General features: G+C 43.4%; 1 protein-coding gene across 1 annotated transcript in view; it reads left to right on the plus strand.

Moving 5' to 3' along the window:
* Positions 1-6,007: 6,007 nt before the first annotated feature.
* The window catches only part of LOC106932438 (leucine-rich repeat and fibronectin type-III domain-containing protein 5), an 84,374-nt gene continuing 73,995 nt past the window's right edge, over positions 6,008-16,386 (plus strand). Inside the window, exon 1 of the mRNA XM_088002638.1 lies at positions 6,008-6,824. The gene's annotated coding sequence lies outside the window, so the exon portion shown is untranslated. The remainder of the gene's footprint in view (positions 6,825-16,386) is intronic.

The raw sequence follows: 16,386 nt of genomic DNA on the forward strand, positions 1-16,386 counted from the left end.
GCACCGACACAGGCACCGACAGAGGCATCAGCAGAGGCACTGACAGAGGCACCAGCAGAGGCATCGGCAGAGGCACCAGCAGAGGCACCAGCAGAGGCATTGACAGAGGCACCGACAGAGGCACCAGCAGAGGCACCAGCAGAGGCACCAGCAGAGGCATCGGCAGAGGCACCAGCAGAGGCATTGACAGAGGCACCAGCAGAGGCACCAGCAGAGGCATCGGCAGAGGCATCGGCAGAGGCACCAGCAGAGGCATTGACAGAGGCACCAGCAGAGGCACCAGCAGAGGCATTGACAGAGGCACCGACACAGGCACCGACAGAGGCATCAGCAGAGGCACTGACAGAGGCACCAGCAGAGGCATCGGCAGAGGCACCAGCAGAGGCACCAGCAGAGGCATTGACAGAGGCACCGACAGAGGCACCAGCAGAGGCACTGACAGAGGCACCAGCAGAGGCACCGACAGAGGCACCAGCAGAGGCATCGGCAGAGGCATCAGCAGAGGCACTGACAGAGGCACCAGCAGAGGCATCGGCAGAGGCACCAGCAGAGGCATTGACAGAGGCACCAGCAGAGGCACCAGCAGAGGCACTGACAGAGGCACCAGCAGAGGCACCGATAGAGGCACCGGCAGAGGCATCGGCAGAGGCACCAGGTCCAGACACAGATCTGATTTCCCAATAAAACCTGTATCATCGTGCAGAACTCACTGTTATGTTACCATCAGAAGCTTTCTGGTCCCATTCAACCTTCAGGTTGCCACTGAAAGTTTGCTGTTTTTTCCAAACGTCCCAGTAATGCAGCATCACGTCACTCTTCAGGTCTTCTTCTGATATCGGCGCTTGCAGGAGCTCAGCTGCATCACTGCTGCTTACAGCTTAGCTCCTCTGTTCATATTTAATGCGCCAATGTGGATTTTCAGTTAATTTAATTTTCCTGTCATTTCAAAAATGTCCTCACATGTTGCCAAGTGGCACATGTTATTTCTACCTAAGTTGGCAGGCATATTGAGAACACAGTTGGCTGAAGCTGAGGTAAACACAACCAGGTTTAATGAAATGTTTTCATTAAACCCCAGGAAGACAAAGTCTGAACGAGTTGACAGTTTTGTCTCTGATCTGACCGAATACGGCATGCAGTTGTAATATACTAACACTGCTGATGTATAGAGTATAGGGAGGGAACAGAACAACATCATGACCTTCACACAGAAGAAGATTGCTGCAGTGTGAAGGTCACATGTCCACAGAAACTGATTGACTAAAGCAGGATCTCGCCTCCATTTTGTCGCCATGTCCAGACCTGTGGTCCCTCTTCACATCAAGAAGAGGGACCTGGATTATTTCTTTGTTTTACAAGTAACCCAAACCTTCACTCACATCACCAGTCAGATTCAGGTTCAAATAGAGAGACTGACTGAGAGGTATGCAGTAGATAACCTGATATTCTGAATCTAAATGACAGAAGAGGTCAGCAAGCAGCACAGACTGAGCTGCTGTGTAACTGAAGTCAGGAAAATAGATTCTGTCCAATTCCCAGAGCAGGAACATCACCTCTAACATGACGCATACAGAAAAGACTCGACTAAAGACTCGGCTCGCTTCGAGCTGAGTCCTCAGCAGGACTCTGATGCCTTCTGCTGCCAGTTGACTTCTGGAAGCCTGAGAGCATCTGGAGTCGCTGCGTTTGAGTTCATTCACTCTGCTGCCGATAAGGAAACTCTCCAGAGACTGAGGAGAAAATCACTTGCTCTCTCTGAGGATGTTTCTCTCCACATCAGCAGAGCCAGCGTTGCTACAGACTCGCCTCATCCGGCTCCAGTCTGGTTCTGCTGGGAGGCCCAAGGCTGGGTCAGGACACGCATCATTACTCCCAAAATAGATTCTTATTTAGATCGTTTGAATTTAATTTACACAAAACAGACAAGTGTCATGGTTTCTTGTGCTCTCCATTTTCCTGAAGTTCCTCCACCTACTGGTTTGAAACAGCTTCAGTAAAACGACATGTCAGATGTTTCTGATTAGACGTGAAGGTTGACTGATGGCTGATTCACCACATTATGACTGACCTGCTCAGGAACCAACAGCAGCTTCAGCCATGCAGCCGTTTCTCTGTGACTCTAGTTTCTATTGGAAGCTGATCAATAAACCGATTGGCAGCAAAGGGAACCTGCAGGTTGGATCTGATTGGTTTATTCCCACCAATAATTCTGTGACTCTCAGAAAATAATAATAATAATAATAATAATAATAATAAAATGTTCTTACCTCTATAAGCATGAATGTTATTTTATAGCTAGTCTCAGTGAGATTGTAATAAATGATGATAGATATCAGACATGTGTCAGTGAACTGAACCACCGACTTCAGGGATAAATGGAGGACAGAAGGTTAAGTAGCTCAGAATGAGAAGAGACAGTCACTACCTTTGGATTTTTCTGATTGATGTTGAAAAGCTCAGGAGAGTCACAGTTAAAGCCACATCCTGCCTTTACATCTGTGTCACTTTTTAAAACATCCTCCTACTTCTTAAATCAAATATTCTCAGTTCCTCTCCCACCGTATTTAAGACTAATGTTAAACCCGCCTGAAGAGAAACCTGAAAATCTGCATATCCACTGCACCAGTTAGAAAAAACCACTACCTGTGTGCAAATGGAAATATGTCTGTAAAAAATCAAATGCTTTGAAAATGAAAAATCTTCTTTTATTCCCTGTGATGTGGCAGTGATGCACATCAAGAGGCAGTTTTTGAGTAAAACTGTCATAAATCACAAAAATCCAAACAAAACATATTCCTGATGAGTTTAAACTTGAACATCCAACAACATCTTAGGTCTGGTCCTTTTTAGTTAACAGTCTTCCTGAAATTTGTCCTGAAGTCAATCTGCAAATGTTTGCTGATGACACCGTTGTTTACGCATCGGACCAACGTCGTATTGTTGTCAGTGAAAAACTTCAGAACAGTCTGCAGAGATTATCAACACGGCTAAAGGATTCTTGCTTAACTCTCAATACAAAGAAAACAAAGTGAATTTGTTTTTCAATCAAGAAAACATCATTACAGTCCTTGAATATTCAGATCAATGGGGACCTATTGAACAATATCACAAGAAAAATATTTAGGAATAATTCTGGATGCTCAGTTACATTTTAGGAGCCAAGTTGATAAAATCTCCAAAACTGTTAGATTGAATATAAATAGTTTTAAAGTTATTAGACATTGTTTGACACTTCACTGTGCAGAGACGTTTCTGAACTCACTGATCCTCACATTTTACCTGCGGAGCTCCTGTCTGGGCTCAGACTGGTCAAACTCAAAACATTAGCATTTCTCTATAATCGGGCCTTAAAGGTTTTATATCAAAAGCCGATTAGATTCCATCAATGTCACATTTTACCTAATTTGGCATTTTGGATTTTACAAATTTTCTAAATTATAATGCATTAAAATTGATTTTTAAGTGTTTAAATGGACTTACACCTACACCACAGAGACTGCAGGGCAACAGCAGATCTACCAGAGCAGCTTTAGATGGAAGCTGTAAGGTTCCCTTTCGAAGAACCACCTTTGCTCAAAGTGCTCCGTCTGTAAGAGGATCTGCAGTTTGGACTCACTTCCTGTTCATTTAAAGTCTGTAACCAGTGTTAATATGTTCAAAAATCAAACAAAACTTTGGTTATGTCAAAAACAGACCTGTACCCATTTTTAATGTTTTACATTTTTCTGTTGGTTTACATCATGTTGTGCTATTTTAAATGATTATCACTTCAATTTTTAGAGTTACTTTCTAAAAAGCCCAACTAGGGACAAGTGCTGCGAATTAGCTGCTGCTGTTGCACCATGATGCAAACATGGGACGATATTTTATTCAGTTTGTTTATGTCGATGTGTGTCTGTCCCTATCAAATAAACTTAAAAAAAAACATGCAGCATGTTTATCATTCACTCCATGTTGCAGGTTGGAGCGACGGCCGATCTCCATCTCCAGCATCAGGACTGTGGATGAACCTCAGTGGTAGAAGAACAGACCAGCTTCTGTTTGTGGTTCCACTTCAACCAGTTCAGCTCACAGAGACAAACTGCAACATGAGATCTGAAACAAAAAAAAAACATCATCCAGTGCTGGGAAGAAGAATTCAGCCCTTATTGATTTCTTCTGTTTTCTGATAATCAGTCAATGTCCGGTCAGATGGAGATAAACATCCATCATTAGATTTGTCAACATGTTGGATGTTTCACATCACAGCAGGTCCTGTCTGCATATATAAATCTGGGTGATGAAGTGTTTCTCTTATCATGTCAATAATTCGTTGATTTTTAACTGATCTCAGCTGAACATGTTGGAGTTCACCAGCTGCAGACTGGATGAAAATCATTTCAGGAAAATTCTTGTTGGTCATTAAAATGATTTTATTCAGACTGGATGATTTTCATCCAGTCTGAATAAAATCATTTTAATGTTGGTCATTAAAATGATTTTATTTCCAGCACAAAAACGTTAATGTTGGTTCAAAGCATCAACTGTAGAAACCAACCTATGTTCCTTCAGCATTCAGATCATTTCAACATTCAAACCTCTTTGAATCCTTTGGATCCCAAAAGGAACCAGGGAACCAAACAGAACCAAACAGAACCTCCATCTCTGCTCCAAATGGCTGAACTGGAGGTAACATCCATCCATTGGGTTCAGATCTTCAGGAGAAGAGTTGCACTGGATGCTCGACGTGCAGAATGACTGAATATCTCCTGGAATCATCTGAAGAAATGATTCCAACAGATAAAAACTGAATTTGGCTCCAGGTCGTTCAGGAATGTTCATCAGCCGCAGAAGAAACTCGTTTTTTACAAGAACAACTTCCAAGCAGGAGCTCAGGTGGTGTCAAGATCTGCAACAAATCCAGAGTCAGACAGGAAATAAGATGAGTGCCTTTCAAAATAAAAGCTTTTTTGCTGTGTTCACAGGAAATGGTTAGATCTGCTCTGTGGTCAGGGATCTGGATGGAGCTAACGATCCGGGGTGGGAATGGTTTAGTTTCATGGTGCAGCTTCTGTCACAGCAGGAGATTCTGAAGCCATGTGTCCTCAGTGAACATAACGGTACAAGTGTGCAGAAATTAGAGAGCTGGGGCAGTACGGGCTACATCATAAGGATGACATTCAAGATGGCGGATCAGTCACTGTTTTGGCCTTTGTAAAAATAACAATAAATCTAAAACAACTGATCAATTTTAGGAAAAAAGTGCTCGAACCAACTTAGCTTTCCAAAGTCACTGCAGGAGATCTGGCTGTTCAAATCTGGCTGAGTACAGAACAAACTCTGATTATATTCACACATTCACAGTGGACTGAAAAAAATATTTCAGTACAATTGTTTTTTGCTCGGTGACCATTAACTCAAAACATCACATGCAGCAATGGATTGTGGGTAATACACTTCACCAAAGTGGAGACTTAGCCAAAGTATGTATCACGGGACCAAAGGGGGCGGAGCTAAAGACCACTCAGCGCAAAGGGGGCGGAGCTAAAGACTACTCAGCGCAAAGGGGGCGGAGCTAAATACCACTCAGCAGAGCCGGGTCAGAACCTTAGCTTGGTTAGACTGGACCGACCAGGGCAGGAAGTTGGTTTTAATATGAAGGCCTGAAGTGGAGAGCAGCAGGAACAATCAGCTGATGAGGGAGAGTTGATATTATTTATGAAGATGTAATATATATAATGTAGTATAACAGTGTTTGATGGAACTCAGTGATTTGCTTTTAAAGCTGACAAAATGTCATTAGATAAAAACTTTAATATATTGATAGAAATATAAAGCAGATTCATATTTATGAAAATCTTTTGATTTTGTTTTATTTACTGAGTTTCATATTGAACTATTGAAGATGAAAACTGAAATGAGTGGAATCGACTATTTGAGGGCTTTTAGTTTGAAATCTGCTGCAGGAAGTAGGTCGCTGTCGTTGGCTGCAGCTTCACTCCGGTCATGCCCACCGTGCGGTGAGGATTACCGTGCGGGAGAAGCGCCGTGCAAGGACCGAGGACCGGGACCGGACAGGAGGACAGCAGGACAGGAGGACAGGAGGACAGGAGGACAGCTTCACTGGGACGTCATCTGGTTTTCTATTCTATTTTATTTTACTGTAAGTGGAGGAAAGGCGCAGAGAACCAGAGACGCTGACGGGATCAGCCTCGGAGGAGGAGAGAAGATCCAGATCCGAGTCTCTGAACAGATTCCTGACTCCAAAAGAATCAAACCAGGAGAATCACTCATGGATTTCTGTGACTTATTAATAAGCAACTAATTCTGTCCTTTCCTGTGGAATAATGTGATTTATTGCCATTAACCTGGAATAATGTCTTCTGGTGGAAATCTTCCACTTTCACCTGGACGAGGCTGAGTGAGGAAGAAGTGGAGGAGAAGATCGTTCAAGGAAAAGAAGAAATTAAAAAGGAGAGAGAAGAGGGACGAGCGGTGGGCTGAGGTTCGGAGAATCACTCCACTTCTGGTGCCGGATGGTATTTCTCTCGCTGCGGGGATGGAGGGATGAAGCCGGGAGAGAAAAGGACGGGGAAGAGCGAGAAAGAGAGAGGAGGCAGGAGCGGAGAAGGATGTAGGTGCTGGACGCGCCCTCTGGAGGAACTGTGAACCGGAGCGGAATTTACTCTACCTGAAGGATTTTTACCTCGGCGCGGCGCCTGGCCGATGAGGAGCCGGATTTTATTCCTCTGGAGCCTCTGAGGAGTTACAGCGAGAGTCACCGCAGGATGGGATTAGGAGGAATAACTGTGCGCTGAGACAGGGGAGGAAACACACCAGGAGAGGTAGATCTATCTATCTATCTATCTATCTATCTATCTATCTATCTATCTATCTATCTATCTATCTATCTATCTATCTATCTATCTATCTATCTATCTATGGTGAACCAAGTCAGCACGGAGTTTTCTCCAAATTTCATTGATTCTCTGTTGGGTTTGGTTGCAGACGCGGGGCGGGTGTTTCTGTAGGAATATATATATATATATATATATATATATATATATATATATATATATATATATATATATATATATATATATATATATATATCAAGGTCAGGACTGTCTGGAGCTTCCGGCTCCTCGCGCTGAGCTCAATGTGAGCTCCAGTTGCGCGTGCATGTGCTCGTGGTTGGGAATGCGCGCTGCGGTTTGTCAAAGTGCACACCCGCAAAAACTACACCCTCCTCTCCCTCCGCTGCGCCTCTGTTTGCACCTGCAGGCTGCGGCTGCGCGGCGGGACAGCCGCTGTGCGGAAAGCCGCAAACCTTTCTGGCTGCACAAAATTAGACCGTCTGTGGTGGTGCTGTCGACGTCATGTAGCTTTTGTAAATGAGGTGTGTGTGTGTGTGTGTGTGTGTGTGTGTGTGTGTGTGTGCGTTTGTTTGTAATACCTTGTGGGGACGATTTTCCTGACATATGCTACGTTGTGGGGACCAATCGCTCCTCGTGGGGACCTGAGCCTGGTCCCCACGAGGGGAAACCCTGTTTTTGGGTCAGGGGTCAGAGTTAGGGCTAAGGTATGAATTGAGTTTTGGTTGGTTAGGGTTAGGTATGTGATGGGTAGGGTTAGGAAAAGGGTAAAGGTCAGGTTTAGGCTGTAGAAATGAGTAGAAATGAATGGAAGTCAATGGAAAGTCCCCACAAAGATAGCAAAACAAACACGTGTGTGTGTGTGTGTGTGAGACGGCTTGGAGCAGATATTCCTGTGCATCATTTAGATAAAACGCAGTAAAACCAAAGAATCACTAAATGGTTCCTGTCTTTGGTTTTTCATCCTCATTTACTTCATGAGCTTCAGAATTTGCTCAGGAGAAACTTGGTTGCTGTAAGACGCCCTGATGGAGCAGAAACGGAATGATGATGCGTTCAGGGCTCATGAGGTGGAAAGCTGCAGAAGTCATGAGCTTCACATGCAGGTTGTGTTCCGTGTTGCTGGATCTTCTCCCTGCCTGCCACTGATTGTGTCTTTTTGAAGATGGATCAGTTCATGTTTGTCTAATTCTGCACATTTTACCTCCAGCTTGGAGACAGAATTGGGTTTTTGGTGGAAGAAGCTCAGATATTTTATTCTGTTCTTTTTTCCTCAGAAGGCCTCAAAGCCATAGAACCAGAACATATCTATAATAGAGCCTTGCACTGCTAATGTTACAGTTTGTATTGTAGATATGCTTTAACAGTTTGCTGTGGAAACTTGAACTATGGAAACTGGTAAGGACATAATCCCACAGAGGATTTATTTCATTGTTTCATTTTAATGTGCAGCTCATCAGTAAAAACAGAATAATTGTATCTGAAAAGTCTTTAACTGGAACATCTGCAGACATCTGGAAAGTCTTCTCCTGTCTGTTCCGAGGCTCCATCGCTGCCGTGGTGGAATTTCACCGTTTTCACCGGAACGGTAGTTTGCACTGATTGATCAAGGCAATAAATTTGTGCACACGAGTCCCTCATGCTGGTGCTAATGGCCTGTGAATATGGTGGCATTATGCAAATACATCCTGTGCTCTAGAAAAGGAGCGTGGCTCAATGAGGAGCCGGTGATTTTAGTTGTGTTCATTGTCTCATAGCTGTGTCATTAGGTTAGGAATGAATGTCAGCAAATTCCAGCTTCAGATCTCAGGACAGAAGAGCTGACAGGCGCTAACAGCAGGGCTTCAGGCTCACTTCAGATTTTTTCGCTGAAATCTGATTTTTTTTTTTCTGTGTGGTCATTCAGGCTACGAATTAAATGTGATTGCAATCAATTTTCTTTATGAACGGTTTATGGTTCCAAAGCGACCCGCAGAAGAAGAATGTAGCCGCAGCGCTGTTTACAGCAGAAAAGATGGCTGCCACACTGATCTTCTTACAGCTGTAAATATGGCCGCCGGAATGTAAAGTTGGTCAGAGACACGGTCAGCAGACGGTCAGCAGACGAAGGGAGCTGATTAAAAGCTAACAGCTAAAAGCTAACAGCAGCAGCCTTTAGTGGAGCACTGACTGCAGCTTCTGACCCGGTTCTGACCCGGTTCTGTTTGGATGTGGAGTCGGACCAGGCTTGGTGGGGCTGGGATGTGATGTGTTCACTGACTCAGACTGATTTCATCACTTCATTGTGATCATTTTCGTTGTTTACCTCCAGATCCACCGTCTGGATTCTTCTGCTGCTGAATTGTGACGCATGTCTCACCTTGATGATGCAAAAGTCGGATAAATATGATGCGACTGTTCAAACTGCAGACGCTTTGGAAACTGTCAGATATAATTTAGTTCCACATATGGATGCGGCTCAGCTCAGGTTTTTGGGCCGTTCAGTTTGTGGTGAAAAAGTTGGGCACAAGTTGAAGATACTCCTGTTGATTTGATGATGGACAATCAAACTACATTTTCGTTTCTTTTCCATCACATTTCAAAATCTGGCCTGAGCTTTTGGTTCCTTTTTTACAGGAAACATCAGTGTATTTTTGGAAGATTTTAGATAGAGGCAAACAAAGTAGCTCATAAGCTCACAACCAAAACACACTAGCCTAGCTTAGCGGGAGAAATGGTTTGTGGTCAAAAGAGAAATCCTCCAACCGCTAAAATCCTCCATCTTGTTTCCATCTGGTGAAGAAGGAAGTTGCTCTCAGTGTCTTCAGAGGTTATTGTGTCGTTTCCTTCAGTGGTTCTTGGTGCAGCGCCCCCACAGGCCAGGAGGGGAACAGGTTGGTTTGACTCAGAGCCACAGCAGCTGGAGGAGGAGCAGATGATGGAGTTCTGGTTCCAGTAGAACCGGGTCGACCGGAGCATCAGGAGGGAAACAGGCTGAAAGGCAACATGCTGAGGAGGAGGGGCTCAGATCACATGATGCAACACACAGTGGACGTGACTGGATCTGTAGAGAGCAATGATTAATGTAGGAGTCCATCAAAAGGCTGATGCTGGACGCCATTTTGGCTCAATGACGTTTGAAAATATAGATTTTTCTTTTAAGATGACTTTCTGAAGGAAAACTGGCCACCAAACTGTCAGGCACCAAACAGACAGTATCACATGAACTCCCAAATAAAACACATTAAAGTTACCGCTGCAGCTTTTCAGCCTCCCTCTGTTGAACCGTCAGCCAGCGGAGGAGATGCTGGACTTCTAATTGTGTTTATCCAGACAGAGGGAGCTGATGGGAGGGTTTCCTCTGGCTGCAGGAAGCATGCAGCTGACTGAAATCATATGCATGAGTGTGAGGGTCATGGTGGAGAGCAGCAGCGTTTCCTCAGGATGCCACCACGACAGCAGAGCTGCTGAAATCCCCACAGCTTTTCTCTTCAACACAACACAAATAGAAATGAACAGATTTCTCAAATTTTTAAGAATTTCAACAAGAATAAAAATGTCAAGACAGTTTTAACACTCCTCCCTGTGAAAAATGAGATTTTGGGACAAAAACCTACATGAGATGTAAGGGAGTTATCCACAAAAGTTATTTTTATTGTTTGCCTGCTTGTTAGTTATGTTGGAAATATGGTCAAATGTTTTTCTGCAATGTCAGTTTGAGTCACTTCTGCTTCCAGGATGGATTCTGCTTTTTATTCACAAGATAAAACTTTATAACTTCTCATTTAAAATGTAACAATTTGACAGCACTGACACTCTGAAATACTATTAAAATGAAGCTAAAAGCTTCATTTTTCGCCCATCGATGTCCTGCTCGTCTCCAACCTCAGCGCCGGTCCTCAATCACCAATCCAGCTCTGTATATAAGGATCCACTCCCAGGCCGCCAGCCGCTTCCCAGCTGTGTTCAGCCCTCCACCTCCTTCTCCACCCACATCCTTCGGCTCTCCAGGACGTCATCCTTTCCCGTCCTCCACCACCAGTGTCGGGCCCGGAGGAGAGCTTCCCTAATCAGCTTCCAGGATGTTCAGCAGAGTTCACAGCAAATCACAGCTCAAACCAGCGCTAAAGAACTGTCAGTCATTAAATCTTTTAATTGTTTCTTTTTCTCCGTCTGAGTCTTTCCAGATTGAAATGACTTTATGTCAAAAAAAGGCTGCAGTCATTTCGTCTTTGTATCTATTTTTTATAATTAGAGCCAGTAGAGTAGAATTAATGCTGAAGCAGAACTTGTTTGATTTGTTTCTTAGAAATGCAAACTAAACAGGTTTTTCAAAATAAATGCTCTGAAACCATGCAGAAGGTCTCTCTGCCTCCTCTGCTCCAGTAATCTGATTTTCCAGGAACGTTCTTAGAAAACCTTCCCACAGTGAAATCATTTCTGCTTTTCAAAGACAAACATGAAACAAGTATTTTAATCAAATGAAAGAACATTATGAAAAGTGATCTGGCATCTGAAATATTACAATATTAGAAATATAGGGAGATTATTGATAAATGTTCATCAGTTATTATTGTAAATAAAAAATCCAAGTCAGAAGCCACAGATTATGACGTTTTCATTTTTATGACTTATTAATTAATCCACTTAAAGTTTTAAAGGCATATTATCTGAAACACACATTCAGGTCCTAAAATAAATAAGATTCAGTGATAGATGAATGTTATTATTCTAGGGTGCTGGCTGTTGCCATGCCAACACTCTAAACTAGTGTAGCCACATTGTGTTGGTGCCATCAAGTTACTCTAAATAAGTAGCTTCCTGTGGCTGAGGCAGGATTAGTCTCTGGCTGACTGAACCAGTTGGGATCATGACTGAATCTGTAATTAAAGCCAACAGATTCCCTTCGTCAGAAACGCCACGCAGGTTTGGAGCTGAACGCTCAACCCTGCTTGGGGGAGCTGCTCTGACCGTGTGTGTGGGTGTGTGTGTATGTGTGTGTAGGTGTGCAGGTGTGTGTGTCGTGTGTGTGCGTGTGTGTGCAGGTGTGCAGGTGTGTGTGTCGTGTATGTGTGTCGTGTGTGTGTGCGTGTGTGTGTGTGTGTGTGTGTGTGTAGGTGTGCAGGTGTGTGTGTCGTGTGTGTGTGTGTTTGTTTGTAATACCTTGTGGGGACGATTTTCCTGACATATACTACGTTGTGGGGACCAATTGCTCCTTGTGGGGACCAGAGCCTGGTCCCCACGAGGGGAAACCCTGTTTTTAGGTCAGGGGTCAGAGTTAGGGCTAAGGTATAAATTGAGTTTTGGTTGGTTAGGGTTAGGAAAAGGGTAAAGGTCAGGTTTAGGCTGTAGAAATGAATGGAAGTCAATGGAAAGTCCCCACAAAGATAGCAAAACAAACATGTGTGTGTGTAGGTGTGCAGGTGTGTGTGTGTGTGGGTGTGTGTGTGCGTGTGTGTGTGTGTGCGTGTGTGTGTGCACGGCGCCGCGTGGGGAGGACTGGGTGACAGATGTAAGACATGTTGGGTGATAATGAGCTGAGCTCTGCAGATAAGATGTGTGAATGTGACACAATGCAGTCAGACATTTGGCTTCGTGCCGACAACGACTTCCGTCTGTTGCCGATTCTAATCCTGGTTCTTGAGGCTCCGGTCTGGTTCTGGTAACGGGTCGAACTGGACTTGACTTGCAGGTTGTCACCTGATGGCTGCAGCCTCACCTGCCGGACGGTTTGATGGTCGTTGATGTTCTGTTGGAGTGTTTCACTCAGGTTCTCTGGAGTCCAAAGCCTTTGAGACGACTCTACAGCCTCCAGACTGAAGTTCTTGAATCTCTTCATATGGAGACTCGCTGTGCTGCTTTTTGAACTTTTTTCTTTGCCTACTTCATGTTGTCAGACAGGTCCTAGTTCTAAATGGATTATTTTTAGACAAAGGTCAAATGTTTTGTTGTATTTAAGAAGTTAACAGAATATGTCTTCCTTGTTCTGTTGAGACCCATACTGCCTTATGAGACTGAATATAAGGTTCTGTATGAATCCATGCATGTAGTTCAGGCTGCCTTCCTCCTGCAGAGAGAAACTGACAGATCTGCTGAGTTTGTGTAACTCCAGCGGCCTGAGAGGCCGAGCAGCAACGTGAAGCATCCTGACATCATGTTTCCATGTTTCCTGCTGGCCTGCATTTGTATGTTGCTCCCAGTTGACACGTCATGCTGCGGGACGCAGGGTAGGCGTGTCAGCTTAGATTCCTGAAACAATCCACCCAAACGTCCCAGAAATGTGTCCGTCCATCAGCTCACATGTCTTCAGTCCAAAGATCAGAACCAGAGACTCAGATTTTTATCATCAGCAGATTGTTCTGAAAAACTCACCTAAAAATGAAACATTTCTGATGAACCTTTAGCAGAAACTGGCAAGAAGATGAACAAACAACACAAATATTGGTTGTTGGATAAAAGATGCCAAAGTGTCTGTCAGCAGAGGAAGCAGACCTGGATTCAAACCCACAACCAGAACCACCAGCTGCTCCACCAACTGTCCCAAAAATAATGCAGCTTTTTGCTTTTTGAATAAATGAGACCTTCTGCTTAAACTCTTCTCAGCCGGCCGAGCTTTGACTAGACCAACACTAGAGCTTGTCTCACTGATGACTATCAGTTAATGGAGGATTTGACTAGGACCTGCTGGCCAACACTTTCAGTCCTCCTGCCTGTTCAGATCAAACCCATGAACCCGTCCACTCTGACTGGTTCGTTTTACTGCTCTGATCTAAGAGAGATTTACATTAATAATGATCATTTACTATTACAATAGATATAATTAAAATTCAATGGTACTTTTAACAAACAGTATAAACAGTAAATTAGAGTAAAGGAGGAATTTTAAAAGTTAATGATTCAGAGAGGAAAAAGTCATCCTCTTCCTCATGTTTAGAATCAGCAGCATCTTTGCTGAGGTCACTTTATACGCTGGAGCCGTTACCATGGCGAACAAGCCCTTTTCCTCCTGGGACGGAGCAGCTACGACAAAAAACAGACTCTAAACTTTTATGTGTATTTTCTGTTTCCATGTATATTTAGAGAAACCTCTGAAACCTCAGAGCTTAATCTGGGCTTTAGTTTGTGTTTATAGAGTGGTCAGGGTCAAACTGCTCTCTGAATATTGATGTGCTGAAATATGCAGCCAATAAAATGTCTCCTAATTCCCTTTGGATGCTCTGGTCTCTGCTCAGTTTGAGGCTGCAGCCTGATGAGGACGTTTCCTGACGACCGGCTGCTTTCTGACGCTGAAGGCAGAAACATGCAGCCTGCATGAGGCTGGCTGGACGCTGCAGACGCTCAGACAGCCGAGGCCATCGCAGCTGGACCTCACCGATAATTCACAGATATCAGAAATAAAAGCCATCCTGGTTCCTTCAGTCTGAAGCTGTTACTTATTTTTAATGCAGATCTTCATTCATAACTGCTGACTGAGTGAAGCCTGAGAGCAGCATGCAGGACTGTAGCTGTGATGTTAGCAGTGCAGCGTTGGGCTGCAGCAGCAGGAAGAAGGAGCACCATGTTTGTTTGGGGCAGCGACTCTGAGTGGATTAAATGTTGCATTTAATTATGCACCCTGGGATCAGGGAGCCGCAGATCAAACCAGGTCCATGCCAACAATAGCTGCATTTAGCCTAGCTGGTTAGCGCATCCCATCTGTTCACACTCAGATTAGCAGAACATCTCCATGCTGGGGACGTTCACACACTGACAGCTTCATTCCTTCACTCCGATCACAAACATTTTATTTGGTTTTGAAGGTTAACAGAAGTTTTAGAGGATTGAAGCTTTTTATTCCTGATCCTTCAGTCTCAGTTATGAGCCACATTTTTTCTGTTAGGCAGAAAAACCATAACACCTTGAAAACTTTTCTACGTTTTGCTAAATTACAACCACAAAAGCTGAAGACATTTTTATATCAACCCAAAATAGTTTGTCTGAGTGGAAGAAAGATGAGAAATGGTGACAAATATTTCACTTTTTCACTGTTGATCACTTTGGACAGGAAGAACTGGACATTTCAGGATTTACCTCAAGTTCTCAGCTGGATTTAGGCCGGGACTTTGACTAGGCCGTTCTACCCCATGTATCTTCTTTGATCTAAACCCATATTATATGAGACTGCTTCTCTTCTGAGAGCTGACCTTTGACCCAAGCCCCCTGCAGCCTCTAACTGGGTTTCCTGTGGGATCGTCCTGATTTAGCTCCGCCCATTATCAGAAACATCCCCACAGTATGATGCTGACACCACCGTGTTTCACAGCTGGACTGCTTAGACTTTCACCACACAGTTTTATGTTTATGAGTTATAAATCCTCAGTTCAGGTTCAGAGGTTAACGGCGTTAGTGTTGAGTTCTGATGGGCTTTTATTGATTTTTGTTCATTTATGCATTTATCTTAAACCAGTTCAGTAAAGTTCTGGTCTCATCCGAACAGAGCAGCAGAACTTTTTATAACCTGTAAAAGAGATTTTAAGTCTTTCTTTTAACAATGACTTGATCTGAGTTCTGTTGATGTTAAAGCTTCTCCTCATGCCCCTCCCTCACCTGTTGCTGATTTCCTTCATGATGCTTTTTGTTCTTTCATTTTTCTCTGGCTTTTGAAAGGCACTATGAATGTTTTAAACATTTAAATCATTTAACACTTTGATTGATTTGCTTTTGGTTAAACTTCCTCCATCTGCTCTGTAAACAGGAATGACTTTCAAATATCTGCTGCCACTTTGCCAGTTTTATAGCCAACACTATAAATAGCAGCCAGTTAATTGCAGCTATTGGCTGAATATTCCTGTATTTATTTGCTAATTTTATTTATTTTTTAAAGCCTTTCCATTTGGCATTAACCTGAACTCTGCAAGCTGCTAGCCTGCAGCAAATGTCTGTCTGCATATGTCAGAGGGACTGATATGGACACTTAGAAAATGCAACACAAAACACTTTATCTCTTTCAATTAACAGTCCAGTTACTGTGGCGGTTTTATTGATGCTTTGAAAGTTTGCTTTTCACAAATGTTACCCAGAGTATTTCCAGCCAGTCCTGCTGGTTGGATGAGCTGATGTTCCAGTGGTGTGTTAAACCCTGGGGAAGAGCTTGTTGCTGATAATGAGCTGCCATTTTGTCAGTCAGGAGGCTCCATGTTTCTGCCTCCCACCGAGCTGCACAAAGTGTGATTACAATGCAGTGACAATCAAATACAATTGGCAGCAAATGTGAAACAAACAGTGAACAGAGATTTTTTCAGTCTTCTGTCTCAGCTTCATGTTTTGGTCCTTAAAGGAAACAATGGTTGAAAATGACGCACAGAGAACATAGATATGTCTTTATAGATGTGTGTAGGGCTGTTGTAAACGAATATTTTAGTAATCGAGTAATCTATCGATTATTCTTACGATTAATCGAGTAATCGGATAAAAAAAATATAAAATGAAATATTGGTAAATCTGGCATAATACCAATGTTACTATCAGATATCAATATCAGTCCAATTTTTCATATTTGAGCATCCCTAACAGT

Source organism: Poecilia mexicana, unplaced genomic scaffold (genome assembly GCF_051168715.1).
Source record: "Poecilia mexicana isolate PSO_F unplaced genomic scaffold, ASM5116871v1 scaffold_22, whole genome shotgun sequence".
Lineage (NCBI taxonomy): Eukaryota > Metazoa > Chordata > Actinopteri > Cyprinodontiformes > Poeciliidae > Poecilia > Poecilia mexicana.